At 37.6% G+C, this 14624-nt stretch overlaps 1 protein-coding gene across 30 annotated transcripts in view; it reads right to left on the bottom strand.

Moving 5' to 3' along the window:
* Nucleotides 1–14624, bottom strand: part of DLGAP2 (DLG associated protein 2) — a 450420-nt gene that overhangs the window by 160107 nt on the left and 275689 nt on the right. The gene's annotated exons all lie outside the window — the stretch shown is intronic.

Here is a 14624-nt window from a genome sequence, read left to right as displayed (position 1 = left end):
ATCATTACATTTCACAAAAAATTATATCAGCTGACACTGCATAGGCAGGCAAGGTAAAGTTTCCCATATAAAGATAAATACCATGTGCAAGATTTCTGTGCTAGAGTTCAATACATGAAATTACTGCAGTTATAATGGAATGAAACCTTTGCTGAAACAACTGGAATATTTAATCTCTGCCATAAGATTTCTTCTACTTTTCCATGGACTTCAAGGACAGCAGAAAAATCATCATTTCCCCTTATCGTTAAGAGCATTTTTCAGTTTCCTTGACTGATTTTCAATTAAGTAAGCCTGAACGGGTGGAATCCAATTTTCCTCCATTCCATTTATTTAGTGAATTGCCCAGATTTTTTGCTATTCACTTTTATTTTCATACACAAGGCTTCCTAAGCAGCAGGAATCTGAGATGAAAGTGGAATACACAAAAGTAACACACACTTTCATCCCCTTTTTAAGGCAACATAGCTAACACGCTAACATTAGCAGAGAATTATCAAGGAATTAGACTCTGAAATCCAGACCTAATTCATACTAAATGTCATTGATTTAGGTAATAAAACTGGTGATTTGACAATAAAGGTGACTTTGAGTTATAATGCAAACCATGATTTTTTTAAAAGGGGAATGAGTGTGCATTTTTTAGCAAGCAGTATCTCTAGTACACCACATCTTATTAACTCAGTGTAAACCAGATGTTGGAGATGGTACAAAATTTTCATGCCAATAAACCAATTATTTCTTCCTAGAGTTGATTAGCAAAGATGTAGTCCTCTCTGTATCTTGCCTCCAAGGCCCATTCTTCCTCTTGTACAAACACTGTTCACTGCACAATGCAGTGCTCAGCTTTTGACTTCCCCTCTCATGGTACTCCTCATGCTGTGCTTACAGTAAAATATCAAAGCACTCACATACACTGGCAGAATGCCAACACACAATGAGTGGAAGGAATGATTTTTACAGTGCACAGAAAAACACATTTAAGGCGCACAGCACATTTAAGTCATTTAACATTAAAGATTCTCAATGGCATTGGCAGCAAGATGATGTAATACAAAACTATCTCTGGGGAGCTGGTACCTGCTTAGAAAGGTTAGAAGAAGCTAATGAATGCTAAATTGTGCTCTCTTGAAAATTCAAGATTTTGCCATGCTTCCAAAGTGTTTTAACAGTGATTGTCAGCAAGAAATAAGTGTCTCTGCTTTGCTAAATTTCCAGTTAGATTCTATCTTATTTTATTACAAGCCCCTAACTGGGAAGCAGAACTCAGGAACCCTTGCATATGTGCACAACACCTGTACCAAGAATTCTACAAAGCTCAAGTAGAACTCAGGAACCCTTGCATATGTGCACAACACCTGTACCAAGAATTCTACAAAGCTCAAGTCTTCTTTAAACGAGATGAGTTGAATGAAGTCCAGCTGCTCATAGTATTTGGAATACAAAGGGCTGGTTGCAAAGAAGAGCATGAGGAGTGACATAGAGCTACAGTGGCTGAAGACGAAAGATGATTTGCATTAACTAGAAGTTACAGCTGTAGTTTTGACAATCAGGTCAGTGACAACTATTGGCATGAAACCCAGGATTGGATTGGGATTTTGAGTTTGGCTGCACAAAAATTTGAAGGTTAATTTGGTAGCAAACAAACCTAAAGCCAGAGGCTAAAGTAGGTGAACAATTATTTGCATTAGCCTCTAGAGGGGGAAAGTTTCCTTCAGTTCCAGAAATTATGTAAATTAGTCACTGAAGAAAAGCTTTTTCAGTGGAAGCAACTCTTGTACAGTTCTGTTGCTTCAGCTTGGGTCTCTTCTATTTGTTATCTGTCACTATGATCCTAACCTACTGCAATAAATGTTTTCAGAGTCTCTCTTTTTTTCATTAATAGGTTATTTGCATTCATTGGACACCAATCCTTTAAGCAGCACAATTACAATTTTAATGGAAATGTAAACCTTTTTTGTGAGAATTTCCATGACAAGAAAAAAAAAAGAAAAAAAAAGAGCATAAAGGTTGCACTCAAGAATTCATAACAATGCAGTCATCAGTCACCATCTTACAAACCCACTGCTCACTTGTGCTGGCGCTTGGAATTAATTTTTATTTTTGGAGCTAATTTAAAAAAATCCAGCCGAACAGTTAGTTATGAAGAATTATTAATATGACATTCAAAAACCTATTTATTGCTCTGATTCCATTTGATAGTATTAATTTTTTGATAAAAAAATTATGCCATATTGAGACAGATAGATTACATTTACGTTGCTAACCAGGGTATCATTTAACTGCATTCCTTTCTGTGATATCATTAAGAGTAAGATCCAAACTTACTTTTCTTCAGTAGAGGTGTTTTGTTGTGAGATATGTGTCTGAGTTTCCATTATCTCCAATGAAGAAGTAGTTGAAATTGAGTCAATTAATTGCATTGGAAAGTAGAAATTAACCTTGTACAGAGGAATAGCTAGAACTGCTCTTTCCATTGACAAGATCTCTAATGACTACAGTTTGAGCTTAGACAGCTACATATCTACACAACCTGTAGTGTAGGCAATTGGAGATGAATCTCACCACCAGAATCTTTCAGGAAAATAATCTACATATATGGGTGTAGATCTGAGAATAAAATGGGAATGATTTTGACATGGAAAAATTGCTGGTTTACAACTGGAAAATTTGATGGTCTTAGATGTCTAAAATGGCTTATTAAAATCAGTTCTGGACAAAAATAAACTTATTTAGTCCTGTCAGCCTCTAGTGCAAAAATTCACTGATTATTTTTCCCCCTCTCTTAAAATCATATGATAATTATACAGGTTGATACTTGTCACTTTAGATTTTGCTTTCTGATTCATGTTATTCCAGGAAGAACTTGATCAATGGCTACAAACTGAAACACAAAAGGATCCACCTGAACACCAGGAAACACCTTTTTTTTTTCAGCCATGAGAGTGACTAAGCACTGGCACAAGTTGTCCAGGGAGATTATGGGCCACATATGGCTATAGTGTTGACAGAGTAGGAAAAATAAGTTAATTATTCCTGATGAGACAACTGAATTGAGGGAGACAGATCACAAAAAAATATTGCTTAGGGAAGCTTTATTAATAAGTCTGGTTTCTGTAAAGAAAACTTCTGTTATTATTAATAACTGGTGATCATTCACACTGGCCATTGAAGTCTTTGCACACACAGCTCACCTTGTACTTGCACAGTCACAGTTTTCCACAGCTCATGACTGGCAGGCCAACACCAGCTGCATGCACAGGGGCTCAGGATCACAGCAGCACGTGGGGGCTCCCAGGTGGTTGCCCACGAAGTCCCTCAAAGTGTCCTTCACTTCAGCACAGGTACCCTGCAGCCTGGCCACCTGTGGCAGCAGCACCTACCCTGGCCAACTAAACTGCATCATGATTTGCTTCTCTTCTTTCAAAACATGTTTTCTTCATTTCTTTACTCTGTCTCACTTTAAAAAACTGAAGAAAAACAACAGCTAACAAAAAATAAAAACTCTAGAAACAGTTTCTACACATTTTGAAAGCCATCATTAATCCATTTTCTTCTGCTGCTGATCTCAAGCAATTGGTCTGCTTCACGCTTCATAGTATAATCATGGACTCAGAACTGGTTTATCCAAATTCAATGCAGGATTTTAAGGAGCATCTTAAAATATGTTGTAGAACCTACAGCTGCATACAGACATCTCATGATCAGAACATTAATGCTTTCCAAAGTAACTCATCTCAGGAAACTAAAAGTACATTATGGATGAAATCCCAGCCCTGGTTTCCTGCAGTGATGGATGTTGTACTGACAGCAGCAGCACCCACCCTGCTTGAGTACAGAGACTTTATTGAGGCAGCATTCCCCAGCTCTTTGAGAGCAGTCATGGAAGACACCTATCATCTGAGGTAGTTACACTGTAATTTGGACCCTGTGGAGCTCATCACAGCTTTATTATCTCATATTGAGCTGGGATTTCCCAGTGGACTACCACAGGCATGCCACCCTCACCACATGTAATAATCCAAATACTTTCAGGAAGGCACACAGTATCACTGTTATGTACATATGTGCATTTATGTAAAACAAGCATATAATGAAAAAAAGTTTTTCAGAAAGGTCAATACAAACATTATTCATGCTTTCCCAGTGACTTCAACTTGTGTAGCTGTCTTAGCCATGGAAAAGGTGAGAGCACTTCTTTTACCTCATGCATCTTAGTGTCTTAGCACATACACAAACCTTTTTAGGATCAAAAGCACTTTTAAAATTGCGTATGCCTGATCACTTAATAACCAATACCTTAAAAACATAGAATAATTTAGCTTGAAAAAGAGCCTGAATACCATCAAATTCAACCATTAATCCAGAACTGCTAAGTACATCACTAGAGCATGTCCCTAAATGCCACACATCTAAGATATACACATCTTTTACCAGGGATGCTGATTCCACCACTTTCCTGGGCAGCATCTCCAAATGCTTGACATCTCTTCAGGTGAAGTATTCCTAATATCCAATATAAACCTGTTTGCTTATGCCCTGTCACTTGTTCACTGGGAGATGAGACCAGCTTCCCCTCACTACCAGCTCCTTTCAGGCCATAACAGAGAATAACAAGATTCTGTCAGAACCTCTGTTTCCCCAGGCTAAAAAACCCCAGCTACCTCAGCTGCTCCTCATCAGACTTCTGATCCAGCACCTTCACCAGCTCCATTGCCCTTCTCTGGACATTCTATAGGCCCTCAATGTCTTTCTTCTAGTGGTGAGCCCAGAACTGGATGCAGGACTCAAGGTGTGGCCCCACCAGAGCTGAGTACAGTGACTTGGTCCTGCTGGCCACACTATTGCTGATACAGGCCAGGATGCCATGGCTGCCTTAGCCAGCTGATCTCACTGCTGGCTCATGTTCAGCTGTTGTCAACCAGCACCCCCAGCTCCTTTTCCTCTGGGCACCTTTCCAGCCATTCTGCCCCAGCCTGTAGCACTGCAGGGGGTTGTTGTGACCCAAAGGCAGGACCTGAAAGTTGCTGTTGTTGAATCTCACACAATGGGCCTCAGACTATGCATCCAGCCTGTGCACATCCCTCCCTCTGCAAAGCCTTCCTACACTCCAGCAGATCAACACTCCTACCCAACTTGGTGTGATCTGTAAACTTTGTGAGGGTGTACTCAATCTCCTCACACAAGCCACTGATAAAGATACTAAACAGGACTGGTCCCAGTACTGAGCCCTGGGGAACACCACGCAGGACCAGCTGCCAGTTGGATACAATTCCATTCACCACAACTCTCTAGGATGGCTATTCAGAGAGATTTTTACCCAGTGATGAGTGCACCATCCAAGTCATGGGCTGCATTTTCTCCAAGAGAATGTTGTGGGAATGGTGTCAATGGCTTTTTATTTGTCCAGGTAGACAATATCTATGAAGAAGATCAAGATGCTCAAGCATGACCTCCCTTTCATAAACTTATGCTGGCTGGGCCCTGGTTTTCCTAGCCTTACATTTGCTTCCACTCACCTGAGACCTCTCTGCTTAGCCAGGGCTGCTGATAATTTTTGAAGTGGCTTGGTGAGCACTTCCAATAGCTCCCTCACTACCCTTAGGTGAATCCCATGCAGTCCCATAGACTTGAGAGTGTGTAAGTTATGTAGCAGGTCACCAACCACTTCCCCTTGGATCACAGGGATTTCATTCCATTCTCTGTAGCTCCAGTTCCAGAGCCTGGAACCTGGAGAGCAATCGATCTTACTGTTAAAGACTGAGGTAAAGAAGGCATTAAGTACCTCAACCTTTTCCTCATCCTTTGCCACAGCAATCCATAAGGGATGGAGATTCTTCTTAACCCCCTTTTTGTTGCTGATGTCTTTATAGAAACATTTTTATTGTCTTTTACATCAGTAGTCAGAGTAACTTCCAATTGGGCTTTGGCCTTCTAATTTCCTCCCTTCTTAACCTCATGACATCATTATAGTATTCCTGAGTTTTCTTCCCTTTCTTCCAAAGGTCATAAATTTTCCAGTTTTTCCTTAGTTCCAGGAAAGGTTCTCTGTTCATCCAGGCTGGTCTTCTTCACCATCAGCCCATCTTTCAACACATGGGGACAACCTGATACCAAAGACTTTCTAGGTAGTTTTATTTCTAACTCATTTTTTTAAAGTTTGTTTGTAAATTAATTCCAGTCCAGCCAGAACTGTAGGCTGGCCATACCTAGGATCTGTGGAGCTGTGGTTAGTACAGTACTGTTCTTGAGCTAATAAGCTAAACCTCTAACTTTGGGCCAGAGCTGATTTCTGTTCTCAAACAACAAGTGTAACTCTTTCCAATTTTTCTGAATAATACCATAGAGAAAAAACACAATTCAAAAATTCAGGAGATGGCTAGCACAGGCAGCCATAAGATTTTTACTTACTCAAAATCTAAAAATCATTATTGTACATAGAATTTCCATATGTGCATCCAACAAATAGATGGTAGAAATTTGAGTCTACTTGTATCTGACCTATACATTCAATCACATTATCTTTCCATATGAAATGTTAAAACTTCAATTTATCAGACATTGTCAAGGAGCATTTGCATTCCATGACTCAAGAAGTAAAGACATAATACATGTCATGATATGGTGATATCATAACTCTCAGAAATATCAAGCTATCAAATTTTTGAGACCAGAAAAGGATAAAAATTAAAGTTATGCTAAATAAAATTCAAACTGTATATGTTATGTTAAGATATTTGTGAAACAGTCTGACAAAACTCTGAATGTAGGCTCTGGGCAAATGAGGTGTCTCAAACAGAGGTTCCATAACATCACACAAAAAAAGAAAGAAGAGAAAAAACTCCCTGTTTCCTGAAAAGTGAACTTCAAGATAATATATCTGCTCAGTTTTACTGCCATTCCTTCTTAAATCTACTTTCTTCATGAGAAAGGCAAGAAATTCTGTGAAATTCAGCTGTTTCACTCTTTGCCACTAATCATGTCAAACACTATGACACATCTCTCAGAAGCTGCTTCTTCATGTCAAATTCCTTCAGTTTGTCTCATTCTTTCACTTCTGGAAATGCATCTTCTTTCCCACTTTCCCTGGTTTTTAGTGACTTCGTTTTTTTCCTTGAAAATTATGGAAATATAAGCTGTTGAATCAGAAGGCTTTTCTAAACACAAGATTATTTTCTCTCGTTTTGAACACAGCATCAGCTTCTCTTCCTCTAAATCATGTGAGATTTCTTTCACATTTGTGTTCAGCTTGATCTGGTCTTTCATACATCATTCATTATGTTCTGCTAAAGAAGAGACTACTTTTCATATTCGTTCTCCTGTCCTTTTTTTTCCTTTTATCAGATAAAAGAAAGCAATCTTTCAAGCCTTTGATGCCTTGCCTGGTTTCAGAAAGACTAAATAACTATGCTTATACACTGACATATAAAGTACCAACTCGCGCTTTACATGACAAAGCTGATTCAGTGGTTTACTAAATATTAGGACAATTCTGGTTGTACTAAACCAGCTGAGCCTTCTAAGGACTGTAGCTATGCAAAAGCTAAGGAGGAGGGGAAAAAAAACCAACCAAACAAAGCAGCATCTATTTAAGTATATGTGGCTTGATCCAAACCAGCATGCCACACAACCACTTGCCCATAGCCCCTCCCCCTGGTGAATGAAGAATCAGAAGAAGGTAAAACCTGTATACTGAAATAAGATCAAGTCAATGACTGAAAAAAAGGAAGGGAGAGGAATAAAATCCCAGAAACACAAGTGATGCAATATGCAGGTGCACCTGCTGACCAATCGTTCCTACCCATCTCCCTGGTTTATATGCTGAGAATGACATAGTGTAGTCTGGAATATCCCCTTGGCCAGTTTGGGTCACCTAGCCTGGCTATGCTCCCTCCCAGCTTTTTGAGCACTTGCTCACTGGCAGAGTATGGGAAACTGAAAACTCCTTGATTTAGGTAAACACTATTAACAAAAACTGAAAATCAGAGTGTTATCAATATAATTCTCAAACTAAATGCAAAACACAGCACTGTACCAGCTAATAAGAAGAAAATCAATTCTATCCTAATGAAACTAGGGTAGTATCCACCTTTGTTCCATAAAATTTATGCCATGACTATGTATGCCATGCCATGACCATACTTTCCAGTACATCCCAGTAAACAATCATCACTCTTCCTGTGCCATGATATATATATTTATATACACACACATTTCACTTAGTTTATGGACCATCCCTAAAAAGCTCCACTGAGTTAATTTAGTCCATGCCTTTGGACTTGATCTGTTGTTACAGCTTTTCATCATGGTAGGAAAAGTAGAGTATAGTGTTGAATTGTTGCATGCTGGATCCAGCCCGTTGTCCCTCTTCTCCACTTGTTTGGAGGCAGGGCTCACCTGCTACTGGTAGTAGGATTCTCCACTTTTTCTAACAATGTATCAGAATCTGTTTCCATTGGATCAGGAATATAAAGCTCCAGTAGTTAACAGTGCACAGTGTGCCCTCATGCCATCAGTCTAAAGGCAGAACACATTTATATTTCTGCAGTGCCAGGAGCTAACTGCATTGGAGGCTGAAATAGTCCTGCCAGGAGCAAGTGGCAAAAGCAGCCCCTGTGCCTGGCCTGGAGACACTGTGCATCCATGATGAGGCATCCTCCGTGCCTCCTTCACTAACAGTGGCCAAGCTCTGAAGTGGTCACTTAGGAATTAGTTGTCAATGCTTTCAGTGATAAACACCAGAGCTCTTGCAGGCATTTCTGACACTCTTTAATATCATAGATGTAAGAATTGCATTGAATTCAGAAGGAAAAGGCTGTGAAACAGGAGAAGGGATTTTATGGAGGAAAGTTTGTAATAATGTAATTAAAATCTCTATGCACGAGGGAATGAAGTAAAAGCTGAATTGGCTCTTGCCCACAGGCAGTTCCAGATTTGATTGCTTCACTTGGTTCAACACAATTTTGTACTTTCAACATTGTTCATGTGGAATATAACCAGAGGAGAAAAGTTAGTTCATGTTATAACTCACTCAAGTCAGTGGAATTATTCCAGTACAGAATACAGTTTATCATCCAAAGTATTTGATTTTTTAGATTTTAAATATTCAACTATTAGATGAGACAACTATTTATTGATAACCTAAATCCTAGGTATGATTCTTCTGAAGGTTATTATAAAATATATGAATGTATAGTTAAAACAGAGTGAACAAGTAAATGACCATCTCTAGATCCAGGATACATATCTGAGCTACAAGTTCATTATGAACTCTGGCATGCAAATAGGCAAGCAGCCAAATTGTTCTTGGCCTCTTTCACTTTGACCAACTTTGGCTTTGAAAAACTTTTCTAAAGAAACTGCTTTGTTCTCTGGAAAAGACTCAGTTTTGAAAAATCAGCATTTTCAAATGGAAGAAAAAAATTTATCAGAAAATATTGAAAATAACTATTTGAAGCCAAATCTACTATTTGTGTACAATTTCTAAATTACAAAGATCTCCTTTTAAATTTTAGCATTTCAACATATTATATGTTCTGGAGTTTAACAAAATCTGTAACAATAGGAAGGTTGCATTAATTTACTTTTTTAAAAAAAACAGCTTTGATATGAAATTAGATCTGCCTCCAAAATTAACTCACTGGACTTTGTAGACATTTTCCCAGCTGGGTATATTATGAATATGAACGTCAATGTAACATTAATATTTATATCATGAGAACCATTAAAAAAACCCTTCAAAACCCCCAAGATCCACAGCCTCACAGCTCTGGACATCACTCACAAATAAAATAAAATAAAATAAAATAAAATAAAATAAAATAAATCATGCAACTTTGAAAACTCAAAATCCCCTCCAGTAATGTATGTTTCTAATTTCAACCTTAATTTACCTTAGAAGCTTTGCTTGGTCAGCTTATTTTATGTCATGCCAGTCAGGAAATTTGGTTATGATATTTAAAAAAAAATGAAGCAAAGAAAGAACCAAAGAAAAGTAGTCCAACCAACTTCTGATTCTTCTCTTGTTGCTCTGCTTAGCATTTACTCTGTGCCAATTGAATATTGTGAGAGGATGTATTATAAAAATAATAAGATACATAATTTTAATACTGCTGCTTAAAAAGTAAGATACAATTGTTTTCAGGGACTTATTATCAACAAGAAAAGGGAGCTGTTTTCTGTCTCCTATAAATCCTGCAGTGATGTAGTTGTTAGAAGAACTATTTCACTGGCATAATGTGAAGAGAATAATATCTTTCATATTTCCAAGTTTAATTGTCTTACTGCAACTGAATGTGACACACAGTGTAAGAAAGTCTAATTATGAGAGAAAACTGAAGTCAGCAGCCTCAGGCAAGACCGTTTCTTAGAAGCGGCTTTATAATCTTAGTAGATACCATTAAACTTAATTTTTTTTTACCTTTTCCTTTTATTTCTGAGTCAGCACTACAAAATATGTTATTGAAGTCCATGTGTATTCTTAGCAAAAATGTATAGCTTTTAAATTCTTGAACAGATTTTAAACAAATCCAAGCAGCATTTCACCCAAATTTATTGCATAGCATCAAGAATTGCTAACATTGAGAAAATTCTGAGTGTGATTAAATATGTCCCTATCAAATCCACCCAAAGTGTCTTTAGTAGGTTCAGCTCTGCACTAAAACAAACAGAATAGGTTTGAAGCAATTAAAGAATCAAAAGCATTGTTTGCTCCTGTCCCTAGAGGTCCCAAAGACATGAACTGTCTGCCCTCACATTTCATGTTGCCATTCTACCGCTCCTCTCCCTTATGAGATCTTGGCATCTTCATCTTCTCCTCACACATTATATACAAAAAATACACTTCTTTCCTCATCAAAGAGATGTTGGACATTGACAACCCATCATCCCTTCCAGCCTTTGCTCTGTGGACGGCTATCCTGGGGGAGCAGCAGGATGTTACAGCAAGGTGAGTGCCAGGAGAGTCAAACCAGTGGAGCAATGGCTTCTGGTGGCCAGTGCTGTGTGCCTCACCAGAAATTTATTCCAAGTTCTGAGTCAGCTCTCTTCTATCCCTAGATTCAACTACAGGATATGCTTGTGACCTAATTATCTTCATCATAAGGTTTCCTAATTTTTAACAATGTCTTCAGTATTGTGCAGGTACCTTTGGGTGGAAGAGACTCCATTATCTTATTGTTGTTATTTTATTTGTTGAAGGGGACTTACACGACTCTTCTGCCTCAGGACCAGCTGAATGAGTTTAATTTATCTGAGATAAATCTCAGATTCTAACCTGCAATGACGAGGCATCAACAATTAAAGCACCACTGCTCCTGATTATATACAGAGGTCAAGTATATAAATGGATCTTTGCATCTGGGTTGATGTATATTCTATATCTGATGTGCTGTCTCCTCAGAGAACAGGAAAGATAATCAGACATCACAAAACAGAAAGTCCTCAGCCCTTCTGATTACATAACAGGGGAATTAACTTCATTTAACTAATTATTTTATTACAGTTTTCTTTAGACACAAGATATGAAAAATTCATATCAAAACTCAACAATATGGAAAAGTTGTACAAATTTGTTCTGCCAAATTTTATCTACAACCCACAAAACTAGACACTAAAAAAAAAAAAAAAGAAAAAAACAGGGGAGAATAATATATTTAATGTCTGCTTTAAATTTTCTCTCTAATAAGCTTATTCCACCTTGGCCAAAGGTAAAACAGTATGATCAGTAACATAAAGTCCTTCAAAAAGCTGATATCACACCAATCTCCATGACTATCACTAATATATATTATATCAACTCCTTACTATGAGGGCAGTTTTCACAATGATACCTGGTAATTTGGTGCATAGTACTTAAAATAGGTATTGGAATTAAAAATAACTTTAAAAAATAAAATTTAAAGTTTGCATTACATTCACCAATGCCCATATTGAAAGAGTTCTCAGAGTCTCAAGTAAAACGGAAATAATTTTCTGTACAAAGACATAGCCAAAGTTGGTTTTTCTATATTTCAACTGCATGTTAAAGCTCTCTTTTGTAATACAATGTACAAAGGCAACAATTAGAGATGCAGACAAGCTGAAGAAAGGAGTTCAGAAGCATTGGCCTATTCCCAGCTCTACTACTACTCTGCTGAGCTAGTTCAGGAAATTTTCTTGATAATCATGGCTGCATGTAGTCTATGAAAAATTAGCTATTTACTATATGCTGCTTGTTTAGTCTCCTTCTATAAGGAACAGGGAAAAACACATTTCCAGGGGGTGATTTATGACACCTGAAGACAAGTATGAAAACAAACTAATCCTAGTGCAGATCTCTGGAAAACCTGTGGAACAAGCACTTATAGTACATTTATAAGTAGATGGAGGGCAAAAAGAGATTTATTAGTTAGAGACTATTTTTCATTTTAGTTCAAGGTTTTTTTAATGATTTTCTATATTTGGCTTTGCACTGAGTGTGTTTATTCTGGCCTATCTGAGCAGAACCCAGAGAGAACTAGAGACAGGTACCTAGAGCAGCAGGCTCCCACATTTCTGCTATGACAGAAAAGTACTGCTCTTTGGTACTTGTGGCTTGTAGGACAAGTAGGAATATTTATTTCACTAATTCTAGTAAATTATCTTGCTCTTATGGAAAGATCACAAAGGGAAAATAGGGCTTGATCTTTAAACGGAAGAGGTATGGAACAGGGACTGACCAGGTACAAAGCTGTAGAAATTAGAAATTCCGGGGAAAGGAAAAAATTTAAAACAAATAATAATATATAAGTACTTGTAAGGGCACAAGCAAAGGAGTGGCAGACCACATTTTGTCTGTCTAGAATAAAATGATTTCTTTTTGTGTTAGAGTAGAAAATTTTATACATGAGGATGAGCTCTAAGTGTTCCTTAATTGACTTTTGTCTTTTGACACTGGACCACATGACAAAGGCAGTAATGTCACAGACAATGGAAAATAAACATTCTAGATGAAATTACTTTTTACTAAACTGATGGAAAGTCAAAAGCTTCTATCCTAACCAGTCATTCGCATTTGAAGTGGCAGAATCATCAAGGCCAAAAGAAAGCACAGAGTTCAATCCGGCACCACCATTATCACCCCTAGACCATATCCCTAAGTGCCACATCAGACACCTCTTGAACCTTCCAGAGACAGTGACTTCAGCACCTCCCTGGGCAACTTATTCCAATGTCTGACCATTGTCTGTGATTTTTTTCCCCTGACACAAGTTAAGGCCATTTCCTTATGTTATGTTAAATGGGGTGTCCCCACTTAATACTGATGAACAAGTGGCAGTTTGGGGTTTTCTTGATCAGATGGGGTTGCCTGACTGACTGGGTGCATCACTGGGACAGCATGAGGGCAGGCTTACAATGATCCTGTAAAACGAAACAATTTTCTTAAATAAAAAATAAATAGAATTAGATTATTAAGGACAAGTACAAGCTACTGAATGCAGCAGGGAAGAAATTACTGGGGGACAAATTGTCATGCATCTGTTCCATACAAGAAAGTGTCCACTGTTACAGTTTAGCACACTTTAGATAGACGATATCATGCTACTTGTGGAAAGAAATAAGGATCATAGTGGGACATATAAGCAAGGGCAGAAACTACAAGACACAGAAAGTTGTTCTCTTTTCACATGCAGCACAGGTTAGGACCTCAGCTGTCTGCAGATTTGACAGGAGATAGTATACAGAGGAGACATTGATCAGAACTCTGGAGTACATGACCTGTGAGAAGACTGAAAAAGTATTTGATTTAAAGCCTAACAGATATAGAACCAACAAGGTACAATATCAGTCTTCAAATGTGGGGAAAGTTGATGGCAAAGGGAAGGAATAATATATTTCTATTTTCATATGCAGAAAAAAATAAAAATCAGGATCATATTCTGAAACAGGGAAGACTTGTGTAAAATATTAGATGAAATTTCTAACAGCAAGGACAGTGAAGCAGAGGAACAGAATTGATGGTGGTACTATGGTCTTTCCAATATTGGAAGCAATGAAAAACCAGTTAGATCAAACATCTGTTCAACATCATGAATCCTGAAAGGGCAGGAGATAGACTGGCTGTTCTGTGCAGTTCTTTTCTTGGCCTGTTTTTCTGAAAGCTTATGTTCTGTTTATTACAGAGATCTACTTGTAATATTATTAATTAATCATAGATCAGTCCTTGTCAGTCAATAAACAGTAGATCTATATATTTTCTACTCTGTCAATATCAGAAGCATCTTAATGCAACACAAATAACTTAAAAAGAAAAGTTCAAAAGATTTCTTAATGCTCACATGAACAAATATTTCATGATACTTAATGGAATACATATTCATACAGTTCCTGTGCCAGTTCAGGTTAGACCAAAGTGAAAGAAATTGTTGGGAATGGAAAATTGAGTATTACAACTAAGAGCAGTAAAGAATTATGACAAGCATGATGACAAATAAAACCTATATTAAGTACTCACATAAAAAAAACCCCAAAAACATAAAATCTTTTTTTTTTACAGACTGCTGTGTGTTGTTTCTTGAAACTCCCCGTTAAAATCAAACCAATTGAAACTGAAAGCAGCATGGACAGAAACCTTACTACCACCATAAAAGAGATGGATAAACAAA

Source organism: Lonchura striata, chromosome 3 (assembly GCF_050655825.1).
Source record: "Lonchura striata isolate lonStrDom1 chromosome 3, ASM5065582v1, whole genome shotgun sequence".
NCBI classification, from domain to species: domain Eukaryota; kingdom Metazoa; phylum Chordata; class Aves; order Passeriformes; family Estrildidae; genus Lonchura; species Lonchura striata.
Note: the sequence above shows the minus strand (reverse complement) of the source record. Positions and strands in the feature narration are given on the sequence as shown.